This window comes from Ceratotherium simum, chromosome Y (assembly GCF_057802395.1).
Source record: "Ceratotherium simum simum isolate JZ-2026a chromosome Y, ASM5780239v1, whole genome shotgun sequence".
Lineage (NCBI taxonomy): Eukaryota > Metazoa > Chordata > Mammalia > Perissodactyla > Rhinocerotidae > Ceratotherium > Ceratotherium simum.
The window spans coordinates 8,056,935-8,079,065 of NC_141941.1; the positions used below are offsets into that span (position 1 = coordinate 8,056,935).

General features: G+C 38.5%; 1 pseudogene; it reads left to right on the top strand.

Annotated features, from left to right (window-relative positions):
• Positions 1–19,638: 19,638 nt before the first annotated feature.
• The window catches only part of LOC147911636 (DENN domain-containing protein 10-like), a 119,822-nt pseudogene continuing 117,329 nt past the window's right edge, over positions 19,639–22,131 (top strand).

A 22,131-nucleotide genomic window follows, 5' to 3' on the forward strand; every position in this document is an offset into this window, starting at 1 on the left:
ATGTTGTACTATATATGTGTTGAAGAAGTTTCCTTTTACTCCTAGGATGTTAAATGTTTTCATCATGAAAGTATGTTGAATTTTGTTAAATGTTTTTCCTGCATTAATTAAGGTGATTATATGAGTTTTTTCCCTTCATTTTGATATTATGTTGTACTATACCAATTGATTTTCACATATTGCTCTTTGCATTTCAGGAATAAATCCCTCGTGGTTATGTGTATAATCCTTTTAGTGCACTGTTAAATTTGTTTACTAGTATTTTGTTAAAGATGTTTCCATCAATAATCATAAGGAATATTGGTCTGTGGTTTACCATTCTTTTTTTTTTTATTGCAGTAACATTGGTTTATAACATTGCAAAAATTTCAGGTGTACATCATTGTACTTCTATTTCTGCATGGACTACATCATGTTCACCACCAAAATACTAATTACAACCCATCACCACACACATGTACCGAATTATCCCTTTCACCCTCCACCCTCCCCCCTTCCCCTCTGGTAACCACCAATCCAATCTCTGTCCCTATGTGTTTGTTTATTGTTGTTATTATCTACTACTTAATGAAGGAAATCATACGGTATTTGGCCTTCTCCCTCTGACTTATTTCACTTTGCATTATACCCTCAATGTCCATCCATGTTGTCACAAATGGCTGGATTAAAAGTTTCTTATGGCTGAGTAGTATTCCATTGTGTATATATACCACAGCTTCTTTATCCTTTCGTCCCTTGATGGGCACTTAGGTTGCTTCAAGTCTTGGCTATTGTGAATAAGGCTGCAATGAACACAGGGGTGCATGTACCTTTGCAAATTGGTGTTTTCAAGTTCTTTGGATAAATACCCAACAGTGGAATAGCTGGATCATATGGTAGTTCTATCCTTGATTTTTGAGGAATCTCCATACTGTTTTCCACAGTGGCTGCACCAGTTTGCACTCCCACCAGCAGTGTATGAGAGTTCCCTTCTCTCCACATCCTCTCCAACACATGTTGTTTCCTGTCTTGTTAATTATAGCCATTCTGACAGGCGTGAGGTGATATCTCATTGTAGTTTTGATTTGCATTTCCCTGATAGTTAGTGATTTTGAACATCTTTTCATGTGTCTGTTGGCCATCTGTATATCTTCCTTGGAGAAATGTCTGTTCAGGTCTTTTGCCCATTTTTTAATTGGGTTGGTAGTTTTTTTGTTGTTGAGATGCATGAGTTCTTTATATATTTTGGAGATTAAGCCCTTATCAGATGTATGGTTTGCAAATATCTTCTCCCAATTGTTAGGTTGTCTTTTCGTTTTGTTGATGGTTTCCTTTGCTGTGCAGAAGCTTTTTAGTTTAATGTAGTCCCATTTGTTTATTTTTTCTATTGTTTCTCTTGCCCGGTCAGATGTGGTGTTAGAAAAGATGTTGCTAAGACCGATGTCGAAGAGCGTACTGCCTATGTTTTCTTCTAGAACTTTCACAGTTTCAGGTCTTACATTCAAGTCTTTAATCCATTTGGAGTTAATTTTTGTGTATGGTGTAAGGTAAGGATCTACTTTCATTTTTTTGCATTATGGCTATCCAGTTTTCCCAACACCATTTGTTGAAGAGACTTTCTTTTCCCCATTGTATGTTCTTGGCTCCTTTGTCAAAGATTAGCTGTCCATAGATGTGTGGGTTTATTTCTGGGCTTTCAATTCTATTCCATTGATCTGTGTGTCTGTTTTTGTGCCAGTACCATGCTGTTTTGGTTATTATAGCTTTGTAGTATATTTTGATATCAGGGAGTGTGATACCTCCAGCTTTGTTCTTTTTTCTCAGGATTCCTTTAGCTATTCGGGGTCTTTTGTTGTTCCATATGAATTTTAGGATTCTTTGTTCTATTTCTGTGAAAAATGTTGTTGGAACTTTGATAGGGATTGCATTGAATCTATAGATGGCTTTAGGAAGTATGGACATCTTAACTATGTTAATTCTTCCAATCCAAGAGCACGGAATATCTTTCCATTTCTTTGTGTCTTCTTCAATTTCTTTCAGAAATGTTTTATAGATTTCGGTGTACAGATCTTTCACCTCTTTGGTTAAATTTATTCCTAGGTATTTTATTCTTTTTGTTGCTATTGTAAATGGGATTGTATTCTTAATTTCTCTTTCTGCTACTTCGTTGTTAGTGTACAGAAATGCAACTGATTTTTGTATGTTGATTTTGTATCCTGCAACTTTACCATATTCGTTTATTACTTCTAAAAGTTTTCTGGTGGATTCTTTAGGGTTTTCTATATATAAAATCATGTCATCTGCAAATAGTGACAGTTTCACTTCTTCCTTTCCAATTTGGATCCCTTTTATTTCTTTCTCTTGCCTGATTGCTCTGGCTAGGACTTCCAATACTATGTTAAATAGGAGTGGTGACAGTGGGCATCCTTGTCTGGTTCCTGTTCTTAGAGGGATAGCTTTCAGTTTTTCACCATTAAGGATGATATTAGCTGTGGGTTTCTCATATATGGTCTTTATTATGTTGAGGTACTTTCCTTCTATACCCATTTTATTCAGAGTTTTTATCATAAATGGATGCTGGATCTTGTCAAATGCTTTCTCTGCATCTATTGAGATGATCATGTGATTTTTGTTCTTCATTTTATTAATGTGGTGTATTACGTTGATTGATTTGCAAATGTTAAACCATCCCTGCATCCCTGGAATAAATCCCACTTGATCCTGGTGTATAATCTTTTTAACGTATTGTTGTATGCGATTTGCTAGTATTTTGTTGAGGATTTTCGCATCGATGTTCATCAGTGATATTGGCCTGTAATTTTCTTTTTTTGTGTTGTCCTTGTCTGGTTTTGGTATCAGGGTAATGTCAGCTTCGTAGAATGAGTTAGGGAGCTTCCCCCCCTCCTCAATTTTTTGGAAGAGTTTGAGAAGGGTAGGTATTAAGTCTTCTTTGAATGTTTGGTAGAATTCACCAGGGAAGCCGTCTGGTCCTGGACTTTTATTTTTGGGGAGGTTTTTGATTACTGTTTCGATCTCCTTACTGGTGATTGGTCTATTCAAATTCTCCACTTCTTCTTGATCCAGTTTTGGAAGGTTGTATGATTCTAAGAATTTATCCATTTCTTCCAGATTGTCGAATTGGTTGGCATATAGTTTTTCATAGTATTCTCTTATAATCTTTTGTATTTCTGAGGTGTCTGTTGTAACCTCTCCTCTTTCATTTCTGATTTTACTTATTTGTGCCTTCTCTCTTTTTTTCTTGGTGAGTCTAGCTAAAGGTTTGTCTATCTTGTTGATCTTTTCAAAGAACCAGCTCTTGGTTTTATTAATTTTTTCTATTGTTTTTTTGGTCTCTATTTCATTTATTTCTGCTCTGATTTTTATTATTTCCCTTCTTCTACTGATTTTGGGCTTGGTTTGTTCTTCTTTTTCCAGTTCCTTTAGGTGCATTTTTAGATTGTTTATTTGAGATTTTTCTTGTTTGTTGAGATAGGCCTGTATCGCTATAAACTTCCCTCTTAGAACCGCTTTTGCTGTATCCCATAAATTCTGGCATGTCGTATTTTCATTTTCATTTGTCTCCAGGTATTTTTTGATTTCTTCTTTGATTTCTTCGTTAACCCAGTCGTTGTTCAGTAGCATTTTGTTTAATCTCCATGTATTTGTGGCTTTTCTGATTTTCTTCCTATAGTTGATTTCTAGTTTCATACCGTTGTTGTCAGAAAAGATGCTTGGTATTATTTCAATCTTCTTAAATTTATGGAGACTTGTTTTGTGGCCTAATATGTGATCAGTCTTGGAGAATGTTCCATGTGCATTTGAAAAGCACGTGTATTCTTCGGTTTTTGGATGGAATGCTCTGTATATATCTACTAGGTCCATCTGTTCTAAGGTGTCGTTTAAGGCCAATGTTTCCTTATTGATCTTCTGTTTGGATGATCTATCTGTTGGTGTAAGTGGAGTGTTAAAGTCCCCTACTATTATTGTGTTACTGTCTATTTCTGTTTTTATGTCTGTTAATAATTGCTTTATATATTTAGGTGCACCTACATTGGGTGCGTAGATATTTACAAGTGTTATATCCTCTTGTTGGATTGTTCCCTTGATCATTATGTAATGCCCTTCTTTGTCTCTTTTGACAGTTTTTGTTTTAAAGTCTATTTTGTCTGATATGAGTACTGCTACCCCAGCTTTCTTTTCATTGCCATTTGCGTGGAGTATCTTTTTCCATCCCTTCACTTTCAGTTTGTGAGTGTCTTTAGGTCTGAAGTGTGTCTCTTGTATGCAGCATATATATGGGTCTTGTTTTTATCCAGTCAGCCACCCTATGCCTTTTAATTGGGGCATTTAGTCCATTGACGTTTAAAGTAGCTATTGATAAGTATGTACTTACTGCCATTTTTTAACTTTTTTATTTTTTTTTCCTCAGTGTTTAAGTAGTCCTTCTCTGTTCCTTAATTCTTCTATACAGAATTGATGGTCACTTTAGTTTGACCTCTGTCTGAAAGCTGTACTCTTTAACTACCCTCCTCCCTCCTTTTATGTTTTTGATATCATATCTAACCTCTTTTTTGTGCATTTGTATCCATTACGTTCTAATCGTGGAAATAGATAATTTTTCCTATTTGTGGTCTTCTCTTTTCCCCTTAAATCAGTCCCTTTAACATTTCTTGTAACACTGGTTTCTTGGTGACAAACTCCTTTAATTTTTGCTTATCTGGGAAAATTTTGATCTCTCCTTCCATTTTGAACGATAACCTTGCTGGGTAGAGTATTCTTGGCTGTAAGTTTTTTCCTTTTAGCACTTTAAATATATCGTGCCATTCTCTTCTAGCCTGTAAGGTTTCTGCTGAGAAGTCAGCTGATAGCCTTATGGGGTTTCCTTTGTATGTAACTTGACATTCTCTTGTGGCTTTTAGGATTCTCTCTTTATCTTTAATTCTGGACATTTTGATTATGATGTGTCTTGGTGTGGGCCTCTTTGGGTTTATCTTGTTTGGGGCTCTCTGTGCCTCCTGTACCTGGATGTCAGTTTCCTTCCTTAGGTTAGGGAAGTTTTCATCTATTATTTCTTGAAATAGATTCTCTGCCCCCTTGTCTCGCTCTTCTCCTTCCGGGACACCTATAACACGGATGTTAGTGCGCTTGATGTTGTCCCAGAGGTCCCTTAGACTGTCCTCACTCTTTTTAATTCTTTTCTCTTTTACCTGTTCACCTTGGGTAATTTCTTCTAGTCTTTCTTCCAGCTCACTGATCCGTTCTTCTGTATCCTCTACTCTGCTTTTGAGTCCCTCTAATGAGTTTTTCATTTCCAGTATTGTATTCTTCATTTCTGATTGGTTCTTTTTATATCTTCCATTTCTTTGTTGACATTCTCACTGAGTTCATCTATTCTTCTCCCCAGATCAGTGAGCATCCTTAACACTCTTAGTTTGAACTCTCTGTCAGGTAGGTTGCTCATTTCTGTTTCACTTAGTTCCTTTTCTGGGGTTTTGTCCTGTTCCCTTACTTGGAATGTATTCTTTTCCCTCCTCATTTTGCCTCTTTCCCTGTGCTTGTGTCTATGTATTAGGTAGGTCAGCTACGTCTCCTGCTCTTGGATAGGTGACCTTATGTAAGTGATGGCTTAGGAGGCTTCCAGTGTGCTTCCCTCAGTTCTCAATGTTCAAGGGGTGACCCCTATGTGGGCTACGTGTGTCCTTCTATTGTGGCCTGTTAGCTCTCCCTATAGGCGCCCAGGGAGGCTGAGTTATGCTCCTGGCCAGCTGTTGTAATGCTCAGCTGCTTGTAGTTGTTGTGGGCCCTTCAGTCTCTTTATCAGGTGTGGGGAGTCCCAGCACAGTTGGCTGTAAGTTCTCATACCACATTTGTGTTGCAGTATTTCTTTTAAGTGAGTAGGCCCCCAGTGTGGCAGGTTGTTAGGCTCAGGGCCTTAGAATTGCTGTAAACCTCTAGCCTATTAGGTCTCTTGTCAGCTCTCTGAGGATTGCAGCTGGGTGGGGCTGGCCTCAGGCACAGGAGCACCCAATTGTTTCAGGCTTTGGAAGGTGGGGCAAACCTCCTATGTGGGTCTTTGAGAAGCACAAGTCTTCTGCAGCTGACAAGCCCTGCCGCCCAGAGGTCCACACACACAGTCAACACAGTCCTGCCCCGTGTGAGCGCCCCGACCTCCCCAAGCGGACCCAGTCTCTCCACGGCGGGAGCCCCACACACTCCGCCACCACCCCACACTCTCCACCCGCTCCTTGTGCACACCCTGCCCCGCTCAGGTCAGCTCAGTTGCCAGGCTGCAGAAAATCCAGTCACCAATCTATGCAGGCCCACACGTTGCCTGAGGGCTTGTTGTTAGGTGGGGCCAGTCTCTAGGGTGGGCTGCCTGCCATGGCTGAGCTGGATTAAATCGGTGCTCTAGCAGGTGGAGCAGACCCTGGGCTAGCAGGTCTCAGGGAAAACTCCAATGGCGTCTGTGTCAGCACGCTCACACCAGGCCACAACAATGGCCGCCGCCAATGTCCCAGTCCCTGGAGAGGTCTCACCCCTCACCGAGATGCACTCAGGGCCTATTAGGTGAGTCTCTTGTCACCAAAGCAGTGTGCACCTTTCTTTCTGGTGATTTTAGTACGCTTTCTGGAACGGGTGAGTTTGTGCGCGGGCCCTTTAAGAGCCAGTTTTAGTTTCTTTGTGAACCGGGTTTTCTGGGGGTGCTCCCCAATGCTTTAGTAGCAGGCAAGGTCAGATATTATGCCACTGGTGTCGATTGTGCTGGGTCCACAAAATGCCCACAGCGGGGGCGCTCCCCGGCTCAGGGCCCCGCGCCTCCAGGGAGGCTGCGTACCTGTGCGCTGCTCCCTGCGGCCGTGAAGCTGGCGGCTTGTGAAGGCGGCGTTTTTCCTCTCCGGAAGGGAGTCTCTGCCTCTTCCACCCCAGTTAGGATTGTCCGTTGTTGCAGGAGTTCCTCTCATCCAGTTTTCAGTTCTGTCTCAGGGGTAATTTTTCCACGAGTAGTTGTAAATTGGCTGTGTCCACGGGAGGAGGTGAGTTCAGAGTCTGCCTACGCCGCCATCTTGACTCCGCCTCTCTGGTTTACCATTCTTGTAGTGTCTGTATCCGGCTTTTGTTTCAAGGTAATGCTGGCCCCTTAAAATGAGTTCGGAAGTGTTACCTCCTCTTCAGTTTTCTTGAAGAATTTGAAAATAATTTATATTAATTCTTCTTTTCAAACTGAAGGACTCATTTTAGTATGTATCCTAGGGCACATCTAGAGATCATGGATTCTCTCAACTTTTGTTTGAGAATGTCTCAATTCTCCTTTATTTTGAAGGAAATGGATATAGTTGCTGGATACAGAATTCTCAGTGGGCTGTTGTTTCCCCCAATACTTTAAATATGTCCTTCCACTGCTTTCTGGCTTACATGATTTCTGCTGAGAAGTCAGCTCATATCTTGTTTAGGATCCTATGTATGTGAAGAGTCACTTTTTTCTTGTTATTTTCAAGATTCTTTCTATGTCTTTGTTTACAATTCTTTGATTATAACATTTGCCTCTGTGGGTCTTTTTGGTTTCATCCTATTTGGAGTTTGTTGAGTTTCTTGTATCTGAGTTTCTTGTCTGATATCAATTTCAGAACATTTTTGGTCATTAATTCTTCAAATAATCTTTATGTCTTTTTCTCTCCTCTTTCTCTCCTCAGAAAGAAATCTCTTTCTGAGATTTCTTTAATTTGTATATTTGCACACTTGATAGTTTCTCATATTTCCTTAGACTCTGTACTTTTCTTCCTTCTTTTTTATTTCTGGTTGTCAGACATGATAATTTTAAATGTTTTATCTTCAAGTTTGCTAATTGTCTCTTCTGCCTTCTCAAATCTGCTGTTGAACGTCTCTAGAGACTTTTTTATTTATTGTATTGTTTTAAGCCACAGAAATCTGTTTGATCCCTTTTTATTATTGTAGTAAAAAACACATAACATGAAATCTACCATCTTAAATGTTTTAAAGTGTTGAGTACACTAGTTTTAACTATCGGCAGATTGTTTTGCAACAGATTGCTAGAACTTTTTCATCTTGCAACACTGAAACTCTGTATTCATTAAACAGTAACTCTTCTTTTTCCCTTTCCTCCAGCCTGCAGCAATCACCATTCTACTTCTGTATCTAAGAGTTTAGTACTTGATACCTAAGTAAATGGAATCATGCAGTATTTGACTTTTTGTGAGTAGCTTATTTCACTTAGCATAATTTCCCCAAACTTCATCTGTTTTAACGTATGACAGAATTTCATTTTTTAAGGCTTGAATTGTATCCCATTGTATGTTTACACCCTATTTTCTTGATCCGTTTATTTGTTGATATGCATTTAGGTTACTTCTACTTTCTGGCTATTGAATAATGCTGCAACACACAAGAGTGTAAAACTATCTTCAAACACCTGTTGTCACTTTTTTTGATGTATACCCAGAAATATATGCAGAAATAGGAATGCTGGGTCATATGGTAATTCTATTGTTAAACTTATGAGGAAACATCATACTCTTTTCCACAGCAGCTGCAACACTTTACATTCCCACTAACAGTGGACAAGTGTCCCAGTTTCGCCATATTTGTGCCAACACTTATATTTTCTGGGTTTTTTAGTTTGTTTGCTTGCTTTTATAGTGCCCATCCTAATGGGTGTGAAGTGATATCTCATTGTGATTTGCATTTCTCTAGTGATTAGTGTTCTTGAACATCTTTTCATATGCTTGTTGGCTATTTGTATGTCATCTTTGGAGAAATGTCTACTCAGGTCCTTTGCCCATGTATTGTTTTTTTGTTATTATTGACTTTGTAGGAGTTCTTTATATATTCTAGGTATTAATGCCTTATTAGATATATGGATTGAAAATCTTTTCTCCCCTTCTAAGGTTTGCCTTTTAATTCTGTAGATTGTTTTCTTTGCTATGCAGAAGTCTTTAAGTTGGATGTAGTCCCATTTGTCTATTTTTGCTTTTATTTCCAGTGTTTGGTGTCATATCCAAGCATTCATTGCCAAATACAATGTCATGAAGATTTTCCTCTACAGTTTCTTCTAGGACTTTTATAGTTTTAGGTCTTATGTTTAGATCTTCCATCCATTTTGAGTTTATTTTTGTATATGGTGTAAGGGGAGGGTCTAGCTTAATTTTTTGCATGTGGATGTTTATTGTTCACAGAACCACTTGTTTAAGAAAGTGTGATTTTCCATTTTGTGTCCTTGGCAACTGTGAGATCATTTGACCATACACATGAGGGTTTATTTCTGGACTCTCTACTCTATTGCATTGGTCTAAATGGCTGTCTTTGTAACAATACCATACTATTTTGATTATTAAAGCATTGTAACATGTTTTGAAATCAAGAGGTGTGTGGCTTTCAGCTTTGTTTTTCTTTCCCAAATTATTTTAGCTATGTGGAATATTTTGAGATTCCATACAAATTTTAAGTCCGTGTTAATATTTCTGAAAAAACGGTCGTGGCATTTTGATAGGCATTGCATCGAATCTAGAGATAGCTTTGGTTATGACTTTTAAACACTATTAATTAATGTTAATAATCTAATAATATATAAATTAATATTGTCTTTTAATCGATTAACACAGGGTGTCTCCATATATTTGTGTCTTTTAACATTTATGTTAGCAATGTGTTGTAATTTTCAGTGTGCACTTCTTTCACTTCCATGATTGTTTGTTCCTAAGTATTTTATCCTTGTTAGTGAACTGCAACTAATTCTTTTGTATTCATTTTTTATCTTGCAACTTTAATGAGTTTGTTTATTAGTTCTAATAGTTTGTGTGTGTGTGTGTGTAATATTTGGGGTTCCTACATGTAAGATGATATGATTTGTGAACAGATATAATTTTACTTCTTTTTTTTAAATTGATTGCTCTTTCTTTCTTTTTCTTCTATCATTGCTTTGGCTGGGACTTCCAGTACTATGTTTAACAGAAGTGGCAAATAGAGGCATCCTTGTTTTCTTTCTCATCTTACAGCAAAAGCTTTCAGCATTTCACCAATGAATATGAGGTTACCTAGGGGCTTTTTATCTATAGTCTTTATTATATTGAAGTAATTTCCTTCTATTGCTAGTTTGTTGAGTGTTTTTATCATAAAATTTTGTTGCATTTTGAGAAATTCTTTTTCTGCATTAATTTGGATGATCATGTGGTTTTGTTTTTCATTCTGTTAGTGTAGTGTATTACACTGATTGATTTTCATGTGTTAAACCATCCTTGCTTTCCAGGAATAAATTCCACTTGGTCATGACATATATCCTTTTCATTGTTAAATTCATTTTGCTAGTACTTCATTGGGGATTTTGCATCAATATCAGGTATAATGGTCTGTAGTTTTCTTTACTTCCAGTATCTGTCTGATTTGGGTATCAACTTAATGCTGGCCTCACAAAATGAGTTTGGAAGTGTTCCTCCTCTCCAATTTTTTGGAAGTGTTTGAGGATTGCTCTTTGGTAGAAGTGTCCAGTGAACATATTGGCCCTGGGATAATCTTTGTTGGAAATGTTTGATTAGTGATTCAATCTCCTTAGTAGGCATAGGTCTGTTTAGACTTTAGTTTTTATGATCCACTTGGTAAGTTTGTTCTTTCTAGAATTTATCTACTTCTTCTACGTTATCCAGTTTGCTGATGTCTTAGTCAATTTGGGCTGCTTAAACAAAATACCATAGACTGGGTGCCTTATAAATAGCAGATAAGGTTTTTTCCAGCATGCACCTCCAAGCTCTTCCAGCCTCTGCACATTACTGAGTTCCAAAGCCACTTTCACAAGTTTAGTTATTTGTTACAGCATTCCACTTCTGGTATTAATTTTATATCTTAGTCTTTTCAGGCTGCTACAACAAAATACCATAGAGAAGGTAGCTTATAAACAATAGAAATATATTTTTCATAGTTCTGTAAGTCTTGGGAAGTCCAAGATCAAGACACCAACAGATTTAGCATCTGACAAGGGCTTGCTTCCTAGAGGCCTTCTTTTTGCTGTAATGTCACATGGCAGAAGGAGTAAGAGAGTTGTTGGACCCCTTTTCTAAGGGCGTTAATCCTATTTGTAACGGCTCTGCTCTCATGACCTAATCATGTCCCAAAGGCCTCACCTCCTAATATTATTACCTTGGGGGTTAGGATTTCAATATAGAAATTTCAGAGGCCATAATTATCTAGTCTATGGCAGTTGGCTCAAAATTGCTCATAGTAGTATCTTATGATTCATTTTATTTCTGTAGCATCAGTTGTAATTTCTCTTGTTTCATTTCTGATTTTTCTTATTTGAGTCTTTCTTCTTTTTTTCTTAACATAGCTTAGAGTTTGTCAATGTTGTTGATCTTTTAAAAAAATCAACTCAGTTTTATTGATTTATTCCACCATTTTTTCTATTCCCTATATTGTTTATTTCTGCTTAATTTTATTATTTGCTTTTTTCTGCCAGCTTTGGGTTTAGTATGTTCTTCTTTTTCAGTTCCTTGAAGTGTAAATTAGGTACCTAGTTTTGAGATTTTTCTTTTTTTTTAATGTAGGCATTTACCACTACAAACTTTCTTCTTAATCCTGCTTTGCTGCAACCCATAAGGTTTGGTATGTTTGTTTTCATTTTTATTTGTCTCAAGAGATTTTCTAATTTCTCTTCAATATCATCTATGACTCATTGGTTGTTCAAGAGGGTATTGGTTAATTTTCACATATTTATAAATTTTCCAGTTTTCCTTTGCTATTAATTTTTAGTTTTCATTTCATGTGTTTAGGAAAGACACTTGGTATTATTTCAGTCTTATTAAATTTGTTAAGACTTGTTTTGTGGCCTAATTTATGGTAATTCTTGGAGAATGTTTTGTGTGTACTTGAGAAGAATGTGTATTCTGCTCTTCTTTATATATTAGGTCCAATTGGTCTTTAGTGTTGTTCAAGTCCTCTGATATTTTTGTCTGGTTCTTCTATCCATTATTGAAAGTAAAGTATTGATAATTCCTACTATTATTGTGTTACTGTCTCTTTCTCCCTTCACTTATGTGAATGTTTGTTTCATAGAATTGGATGCTTTGTTGTTAGGTGTGTATATTATAATTGTCATACCTTTCAGATGAATAGACCTTTTCATCATAATATAATGTCTGTCTTTGTCTCTTGTGACAATTTTTTTGTGATCAATTTCTAGAAATTGATTTTGTTCCTTTGATTGGACTTTGTCCCATTTTGCTTGTGTGTTTTGTTATTTTTTTGTTGTGATTTGTTTATTTGTAAAAACAGCCAGCTCTCCCAGAGTTGACAAACTTTTTCATACATGGCAGGACCTTACCAATCAGCCTAGCTATAGATTCTGGGGCCCTTTCAAACATATTAGGAGGATGTGTCTTCTCTGAGCATGCATATAATTTCCTAGTTCGAGAAGTTTCCTGGGGGCTAGTGAGGTGGCATAGTGGTTAAGTTATGTGCATTCCACTTTGGCAGCCCTGGGTTCATGGGTTTGGATCCCTGGCATGGACCTGTGCACTGCTCATCAAGCCATGCTACAGTGGTGTTCCATATGTAAGGGAGAGGAAGATTGGCACAGATGTAAGCTTGGGCACAATCTCCCTCAAGGAAAAAGAGGAGGTTTGGCAATAGTTGTTAGCTCAGGACCAATCGTCCTCTCAAAGAAAAAGAGAAATTTGCCTGTTTTGTTTTCAAGATCTTGTAATTTCTTGCTTCTTCTGTTGTCTATTTGCAGTACAGCAGGTTTCTGGAACCGCAAGAAACCTTTGTGTTGTCTTTTGTTTCAATAACCCCAAGGCATCCAAAGTATGCTTGTACTATCAGTGCTCCACTGGAGCGAGATAGAGACTAGTCCCTTGGACAGCCCCTTGAAAAGCCAGAATATTAGACACGTGTTTCAATTCTCTCACTCCCGCTCAAGGGAGAATCTATGAGTTGTGCTTTCCTTCTGGATTGCAAGCTGTGCCCATTTCAGAAGGGGCTGATATGGTTGCAATCAATTAGCTTTTGTTACCTACTTAACGTGGCTATTCTTTTTTTTTTTTTTTAATAATTTTATTTATTTATTTTTCCCCCAAAGCCCCAGTGGATAGTTGTATGTCATAGTTGCACATCCTTCTAGATGCTGTATGTGGGACGCGGCCTCAGCATGGCCGGAGAAGCCGTAGGCCGGTGCACACCTGGGGTTCCAAACCCAGGCTGCCAGCAGCGGAGCGCGTGCACTGAACCGCTAAGCCATGGGGCCGGCCCAATGTGGCTATTATTGGTTTTGAACTTGTTCCAAGTGCTGCAACTTCCTGACAGGTTTTGGGAGTTCTCTTAAAGGCATTTTGGATAATACATATATATTTTTTAATTTTTTGTTTATTGCAGTAACATTCGTTTATAACATTGTATAAATTTCAGGTGTACATCATTATACTTCTATTTCTGCATAGATTACATCATGTTCACCATCCAAATACTAATTACAACCTATAACCACACACATGTGCCGAATTATCCCTTTCACCCTCCTACCTCTCCCCTTCCCCTCTGGTAACCACCAATCCAGTCTCTGTCTCTATGTGTTTGTTTGTTGTTATTATCTACTACTTAATGAGTGAGATCATACGGTATTTGACCTTCTCCCTCTGACTTATTTCACTTTGCTTAATACCCTCAATGTCCATCCATGTTGTCACAAATGGCTGGATTTCGTCGTTTCTTATGGCTGAGTAGTATTCCATTGTGTATATATACCACAGCTTCTTTATCCTTTCGTCCCTTGATGGGCACTTAGGTTGCTTCCAAGTCTTGGCTATTGTGAATAACGCCGCAATGTACACAGGGGTGCATGTATCTTTACACATTGGTGTGTTCAAGTTCTTTGATAAATACCCAGCAGTGGAATAGTTGGATCATATGGTAGTTCTATCCTTAATTTTTTGAGGAATCTCCATACTGCCTTCCATAGAGGTTGCACCAGTTTGCACTCCCACCAGCAATGTATGAGAATTCCCTTTTCTCCACATCCTCTCCAACACATGTTGTTTCCTGTCTTGTTAATTATAGCCATTCTGACAGGTGTGAGGTGATATCTCATTGTAGTTTTGATTTGCATTTCCCTGATAGTTAATGATGTTGAACATCTTTTCATGTGCTTGTTGGCCATCTGTATATCTTCTTTGGAGAAATGTCTGTTCAGGTCTTTTGCCCATTTTTTAATTGGGTTGTTTAGTTTTTTTGTTGTTGAGATGCATGAGTTCTTTATATATTTTGGAGATTAATCCTTTATCAGATGTATGGTTTGCAAATATCTTCTCCCAATTGTTAGGTTGTCTTTTTGTTTTGTTGATGGTTTCCTTTGCTGTGCAGAAGCTTTTTAGTTTGATGTAGTCTCATTTATTTATGTTTTCTATTGTTTCTCTTGTGCAGTCAGACATAGTGCTTGAAAATATGTTGCTAAGACCGATGTTGAGGAACGTACTGCCTGTGTTTTCTTCTAGAATTTTCATAGTTTCAGGTCTTACATTCAAGTCTTTAACCCATTTTGAGTTAATTTTTGTGTATGATGTAAGCAAAGGGTCTATTTTCATTTTTTTGCATGTGGCTGTCCAGTTTTCCCAACACAATTTGTTGAAGAGACTTGCTTTTCTCCACTGTATGTTCTTGGCTACTGTGTCAAAGATCAGCTGTCCATAGATGTGTGGGTTTATTTTTGGGTTTTGGTTTTCTCCCATTGATCTGTGTGTCTGTTTTTGTGCCAGTACCATGCTGTTTAGGTTACTATAGCTTTGTAGTATATTTTTCAAATCACGGAGTGTGATACCTCTAGCTTTGCGCTTTTTTCTCAAGATTCCTTTAGCTATTCGGGGTCTTTTGTTATTCCATATGAATTTTAGGATTCTTTGTTCTATTTCTGTGAAAATGTTGCTGGAACTTTGACAGTGATTGCATTGAATCTATAGATGGCTTTAGGAAGTATGGACATCTTAACTATGTTAATTCTTCCAATCCAAGAGCACGGAATATCTTTCCATTTCTTTGTGTCTTCTTCAATTTCCTTCAGCAATGTTTCATAGTTTTCAGTGTACAGATCTTTCACCTCTTTGGTTAATTTTATTCCTAGGTATTTTATTCTTTTTGTTGCAATTGTAAATGGGATTGTATTCTTAATTTCTCTTTCTGCTACTTCGTTTTTAGTGTATAGAGATGCAACTGATTTTTGTATGTTGTTTTTTTATCCTGCAACTTTACCGTATTTGTTTATTACTACTAAAAGTTTTTTGGTGGGTTCTTTAGGGTTTTCTATATATAAAATCATGTCATCTGCAAATAGTAAGCATTTCACTTTTTCCTTTCCGATTTGGATCCCTTTTATTTCTTTCTCTTGCCTGATTGCTCTGGCTAGGACTTCCAGTACTATGTTAAATAGGAGTGGTGAGACTGGGCATCCTTGTTTGGTTCCTGTTCTTAGAGGGATCGCTTTCAGTTTTTCACAATTGAGAATGATCTTAGCTGTGGGTTTGTCATATATGGCCTTTATTCCGTTGAGGTACTTTCCTTCTATGCCCATTTTATTCAGAATTTTTAACATAAATGGATGCTGTATCTTGTCTAATGCTTTCTCTGCATCTATTGAGATGATCATGTGATTTTTATTCTTCATTTTATTAATGCGGTGTATCATGTTGAATGATTTGCGAACGTTGAACCGTCCTTGCATACCTGGAATAAATCCCACTTGATCCTGGTGTATAATCTTTTTAACGTATTGTTGTATGTGATTTGCTAGTATTTTGTTGAGGATTTTGGCATCGATGTACATCAGTGATATTGGCCTGTAATTTTCTTTTTTTGTGTTGTCCTTGTCTGCTTTTGGTATTAGGGTAATGTCGGCTTCATAGAATGAGTTAGGAATCTTCCCCCCCTCCTCAATTTTTTGGATGAGTTTGAAGGGATATGTATTAAGTCTTCTTTGAATGTCTGGTAGAATTCACCAGGGAAGCCATCTGCTCCTGGACTTTTATTTTTGGGGAGGTTTTTGATTACTGTTTTGATCTCCTTACTGGTGATTGGTCTATTCAAATTCTATTTCTTCTTGATCCAGTTTTGGAAGGTTGTATGATTCTAAGAATTTATCCATTTCTTCCAGATTGTCAAATTGGTTGGCATATAGCTTTCCATAGTATTCTCTTATAATCTTTTGTATTTCTGAGGTGTCTGTTGTAATTTCTCCTCTTTCATTTCTGATTTTACTTATTTGTGTCTTCTCTCTTTTTTTCTTGGTGAGTATAGCTAAAGGTTTGTCAATTTTGTTTACCTTTTCAAAGAACCAGCTCTTGGTTTTATTAATTTTTTCTGTTTTTTTCTACTCTATTTCATTTATTTCGGCTCTGATTTTTATTATTTCCCTTCTTCTACTGATTTTGGGCTTTGTTTGTTCTTCTCTTCCAGATCCTTTAGGTGCATTGTTTGATTGTTTATTTGAGATTTTTCTTGTTTGTTGATATAGGCCTGTATTGCTATAAACTTCCCTCTTAGAACTGCTTTTGCTGTATTTCATAAATTCTGGCATGTTGTATTTTCATTTTCATTTGTCTCCAGGTATTTTTTGATTTCTTCGTTGAACCAGTCGTTGTTCAGTAGTATTTTGTTTAATCTCCACATATGTGTGGCTTTTCTGATTTTCTACCTATAGTTGAATTTTAGTTTCATACCATTGTGGTATTATTTCAATCCTCTTAAATTTATGGAGACTTGTTTTGTGGCCTAATATGTGATCAATCCTGGAGAATGTTCCATGTGCATTTGAAAAGAAAGTGTATTCTTCGGTTTTTGGATGCAATGCTCTGTGTATGTCTACTATGTCCATCTGTTCAAGTGTGTCATTTAAGGCCAATGTTTCCTTACTGATCTTCTGTTTGGAACATCTATCCATTGGTGTAAGTGGAGTGTTAAAGTTTATGTCTGTTCATAATTGCTTTATATATTTAGGTGCTCCTACCTTCGGTGTGTAGATATTTACAAGTGTTATATCCTCTTCGTGGATTGTTCCCTTGATCATTATGTAATGCCCTTCTTTGTCTCTTTTTACAGTTTTTGTTTTAAAGTCTATTTTGTCTGATATGAGTACTGCTACCCAAGCTTTCTTTTCATTGCCATTGGCATGGAGAATCTTTTTCCATCCCTGCACCTTCATTTTGTGAGTGTCTTTAGGTCTGAAGTGTGTCTCTTATATGCGGCATATATATGGGTCTTGTTTATCCACTCAGCCACCCTATGCTTTTTAATTGGAGTATTTAGTCCATTGATGTTAAAGTAGCTATTGATAAGTATGTACTTACTGCCATTTTTTAACTTTTTTTTCCTCAGTGTTTTAGTAGTCCTCTATACAGAATTGATGGTCTCTTTAGTTTGACCTTTCTCTGAAAGCTCTACTCTTTAACTTCCTTCCTCCCTCATTTTATGTTTTTGATATCATATCTAACCCTTTTTTGGGCATTTGTTCCATTACCCTCTTATCATGGAAATAGATAATTTTTCCTATTTGTGGTCTTCTCTTTTCCCCTTAAATCACTCCCTTTAACATTTCTTGTAGCACTGGTTTCTTGGTGACAAACTCCTTTAATTTTTCCTTGTCCTGGCAAGTTTTTATCTCTCCTTCCATTTTGAATGATAACCTTCCTGGGTAGAGTATTCTTGGCTGTAAGTTTTTTCCTTTTAGCACTTTAAATATATTGTGCCACTCTTTTCTAGCCTGTAAGGTTTTTGCTAAGAAGTCAGCTGATAGCCTTATGGGGTTCCTTTGTATGTAACTTGTCTTTCTCTTGTGGCTTTTAGGATTCTCTCTTTATCTTTAATTCTGGACATTTTGACTATAATGTGTCTTGGTGTGGGCTTCTTTGGGTTTATCTGGTTTGGTGCTCTCTGTGCTTCCTGTACCAGGATGTCTGTTTCCTTCCTTAGGTTAGGGAAGTTTTCATGTATTATATCATCAAATCGATTCTCTGCCCCTTTGTCTTGCTCTTCTCCTTCTGGGACACGTATAACACGGATGTTAGTGTGCTTGATGTTGTCCCAGAGGTCCCTTAGACTGTCCTCACTCTTTATAATTCTTTTTTCTTTTACCTGTTCAGCTTGGGTAATTTCTTCTAGTCTTTCGTTGAACTCGCATGTCCATTATTCTCTATCCTCTACTCTGCTTTTGATTTCCTTAGTGAGTTTTTCATTTCCAGTATTGTAGTATTCATTTCTTTTTTTGTAAGGAGATCAGCCCTGTGCTAACATCTGCCAATCCTCCTCTTTTTTTTGCTGAGGAAGACTGGCCCTGGGCTAACAGCCATGCCCATTTTCATCCACTTTATATGGGACGCTGCATGGCTTGCCAAGCAGTGCCTGACAAATGGTTTGTCAGCGCGCGACTGGGATCTGAACTGGCGAACCCTGGGCCACCGCAGCAGAGTGCATGCACTTAACTGCTTTTGCCACTGGGCCGGCCCCTCTATTATTCATTTCTCATTGGTTCTTTTTATATCTTCCATTTCTTTGTTGACATTCTCACTGAGTTCATCTATTCTTCTCCCCAAATCAGTCAGCATCCTTAACACTCTTTGTTTGAACTCTTTGTCGGATACGTTGCTCATTTCTGTTTCACTTAGTTCCTTCTCTGGGGTTTTGTCCTGTTCCCTTACTTGGAATGTATTCCTTTGCCTTCTCATTTTGCCTCTTTCCTTGTGCTTGTGTCTGTGGGTTAGGTAGGTGAGCCATGTCTCTTGCTCTTGGATAGGTGACCTTATATAAGTGACCCCTTCGGAGGCCTGCAGTTTGCTTCCCTCAGTTCTCAATGTTCTAGGGGTGACCCCTATGTGGGCTATGTGTGTCCCTCTTTTGGCATTTGCTCTCCCTGTATGCACCCAGGGAGGCTGACTTATGCTCCTGGCTGGCTGTTATAATGCTCAGCTGCTTGCAGTTGTTGTCGGCCCTTCAGTCTCTTTATCAGGTGTGGGGAGCCCCAGCACCGTTGGCTGCAAGTTCTAATACCACATTTGTGTTGCAGTATTTCTCTTAAGTGAGTAGGCCCCCAGTGTGTCAGGTTGTAAGGCTCAGAGGCTTACAATTGCTATAAGCCTCCAGCCTTTAGGTCTCTTGTCAGCTCTCTGAGGATTGCAGCTGTGTGGGGCTGGCCTCAGGCATAGGAGGATGCAATTGTTTCAGGCTTTGGAAGGTGGGGCAAAGCCCCTACATGGGTCTTTGAGAAGCACAAATCTTCTGCCGCTGACAAATCCCACCACCCACAGGTCCACACACACAGTCAACACAGTCCTGCCCCGTGTATGTGCCCCAACCTCCTGAAGTGGACCCAGTCTCTCCATGGCAGGAGCCCCACACACTCCACTACCGTCCCACACTCTCCACCCACTCCTTGTGCATGCCCTGCCCCACTGAAGTGGGCTCACATGCCAGGCTGCAGAGAATACAGTCACCAATCTATGCAGGCCCACAAGTTGCCTGAGGGCTTGTTGTTGGGTGGGGCCAGTCTCTAGGGTGGGCTGCCTGCCCTGGCTGAGCTGGATTAAATTGGTACTCTAGTAGGTGGGGCAGACCCTGGGCTAGCAGGCCTCAGGGAGAACTCCAATGGCATCTGTGTCAGCACACCCACACCAGGCCACAACAATGGCCTCCGCCAATGTCCCTGGACAGGTCTCACCTCTCACCAAGATGCATTCAGCACCTATCAGGTGAGTCTCTTTTCACCAAAGCACCGTGCGCCTTTCTTTCTGGTGATTTTAGGTTGCTTTCTGAAACGAGTGTGTTTGTGTGTGGGCCCTTAAGAGCCGGTTTTAATTTATTTGTGAACCAGCTTTTCTGGGGGTACTCCCCAATGTTTTAGTAGCAGGCAAAGTCAGATATTATGCCACTTGTCTTGATTGTGCTGGCTCCACAAAATGCCTACAGTGGGGGTGCTCCCCAGCTCAGGGACCCGCTCCTCCAGGGTTGGCTGCATACCTTTGGGCTGCTCCCAGGCAGCCGTGAAGCTGGCGGCTTGTGAAGGCGGCATTTTTTCTCTCCAGAAGGGAATTTCTGCCTCTTCCACCTCATTTAGGATTGTCCTTTGTTGCAGGAGTTCCTCTTATCCAGTTAGTTCTCCTTCACGAGTAATTTTTCCATGAGTAGTTGTAAATTGGCTGTGTCTGCCAGAGGAGGTGAGTTCAGAGTCTGCCTGTGCTGCCATCTTTACTTCTCTCTCCTGGATAATATATTCTTGTTAAGTCCGTGTCTCTGTTGGGAAACTAGGGCTAGAGTTTCCTACTCTTCTTACCTAAACTTTTTATCTCTTTGTTGATATTCTCCCTTTGTTCATATACCAGTTTCCTAATTTTCTGTGTGTGTGGTGTGTGTGTTTTCTTTTAAGTCTTTGATCATATTTAAGATAATTCTTTTAAAGTCTTGATATAGTAAGTTTAATGCCTGTATGTCTTCATGTATTGTTCTGTCAATTTTCTTTTTGTGAATGTGCCGTATTTTCTTATTTTTTATGCCTTGTGATTTTATTTTATTTTTTTTAAATTGGGCATTTGAAAAAACAGCTCTCTCTCCAGTCTTTGTGGAATGACCTATCACCAGTGCTTTACTAATTAGCTGTGCATGCTCTGAGTCTTGGAATAGTCCCTAAAAGAAAGCTAAAGATTTTCTAAGTGTTTTCTGAGCGCACATCTTGCCTGAGTCTGTGTGTTTCTTTTTCAATTCTTTCATATATGTAACAGATTTAAATGTCTTAATTTCCCAAAGTATCTCCACTTAGCTTCTCCTCAGGTCCTTGGATTTTCTATTGTATATCTCCGTCCATAATCTTTTACCCAAAATGACTATAGGTGTTATTCTACCTGCTGCTTTCCCAACAGTGACTGTTGCTTCTTTCAACCTGAGATCCAAGTTGGATGAAAAAGTCCAGTTGTTTAGGCAGTCCCTGGAAAAGTTAGATGTTGCAAATAAAGCCTGCTTTGTTCTTTTTGGTTTGAGAGAGGGAATTAGGAATGGTTTATGCTTCCTCTAGAGCAAGACTGTACCATCCTGGAAAGGATGTGCGGCAAGGGAGAACAAAGTTGCCACAGAAGTTCCAGTGTTTTGATGTCCCTTTTTCTTACGTGGGTGCTCGCCGGTTGCTGCACACCTTTGATTCTTTTACAGAGTTCCTATAAGGTTATCCTAGCCAGATTTTTGCTATTTTTTGATGTACACGTAGGGGAACAAGTGCTTGAAGCTCTCCAGTCTGTCATTTCACCTAAGGGATTTCTTCACAGAGATATTCATGTTTTTCTTATCATGTTCTAACCTATTTGCTCGTACCCACAAGTCAAAAATGTGTTTTCTAGTTTATTCTTTTATTTTACTTCATATTTATATAGTGTGGTATATTATATATGAGTAAAATACTAAATAGTGCTCCTGTTGTGTTGACTGTCATTGACAGCTAAAGAGCCTCAAGTCTTACAAATATTTTGAACTTTTTGCTTTTCCATTTTCTTGTGCATATTTAAGGTGATTTACCCTCTTTAGAGATCATTCAGGCCTGTCCAGCATTACATATCTACAGTTTTAGAGAGTGTAAGTATTTGTGTCTTATCAAAGTTTTTCTCTAGCATACTACTTCCCCCTCGTAGACTAACATCTTTGTCTTAAAAGGACATCTATGTGAAAAGGGAAAGATACACATACACTTTTCTAACTGTATTAAATGCTAAATTTGAAATATATAGCATAGTCCTAGAGCATTGATGTTACATTCAGCACATGAAAATGGACAGCACCAAGGAGGCATATAGAAGCTCTAAGTTGAAGGGACAGGCAGTAGTGGAAAGTTCTAGCAGTTGGCCACAGCAGGGATGTAGCTAGCACCATGGAAGCCAGCACAATGGAAGTCTGAGGTTTGGGATTCAGGGCAGTGTGCTAGATTTTGGAACCTTTCAGCAGGTCAGTTATGAAGCAGAGAAACAAAAGCAGAACTAAGCTCAGAAGGATGGACAAGGGACCTAATTCCTTTTGCACATAGAAAATAGTAATTCTTAAAGGAATTGACAAAAATTTAGTTCTTAACATCAAGATGTGAAGTCAGAGTTGTCCAGCAGCTAGACTGATCTTGTCATGTACGACACAGACTCCAGGACT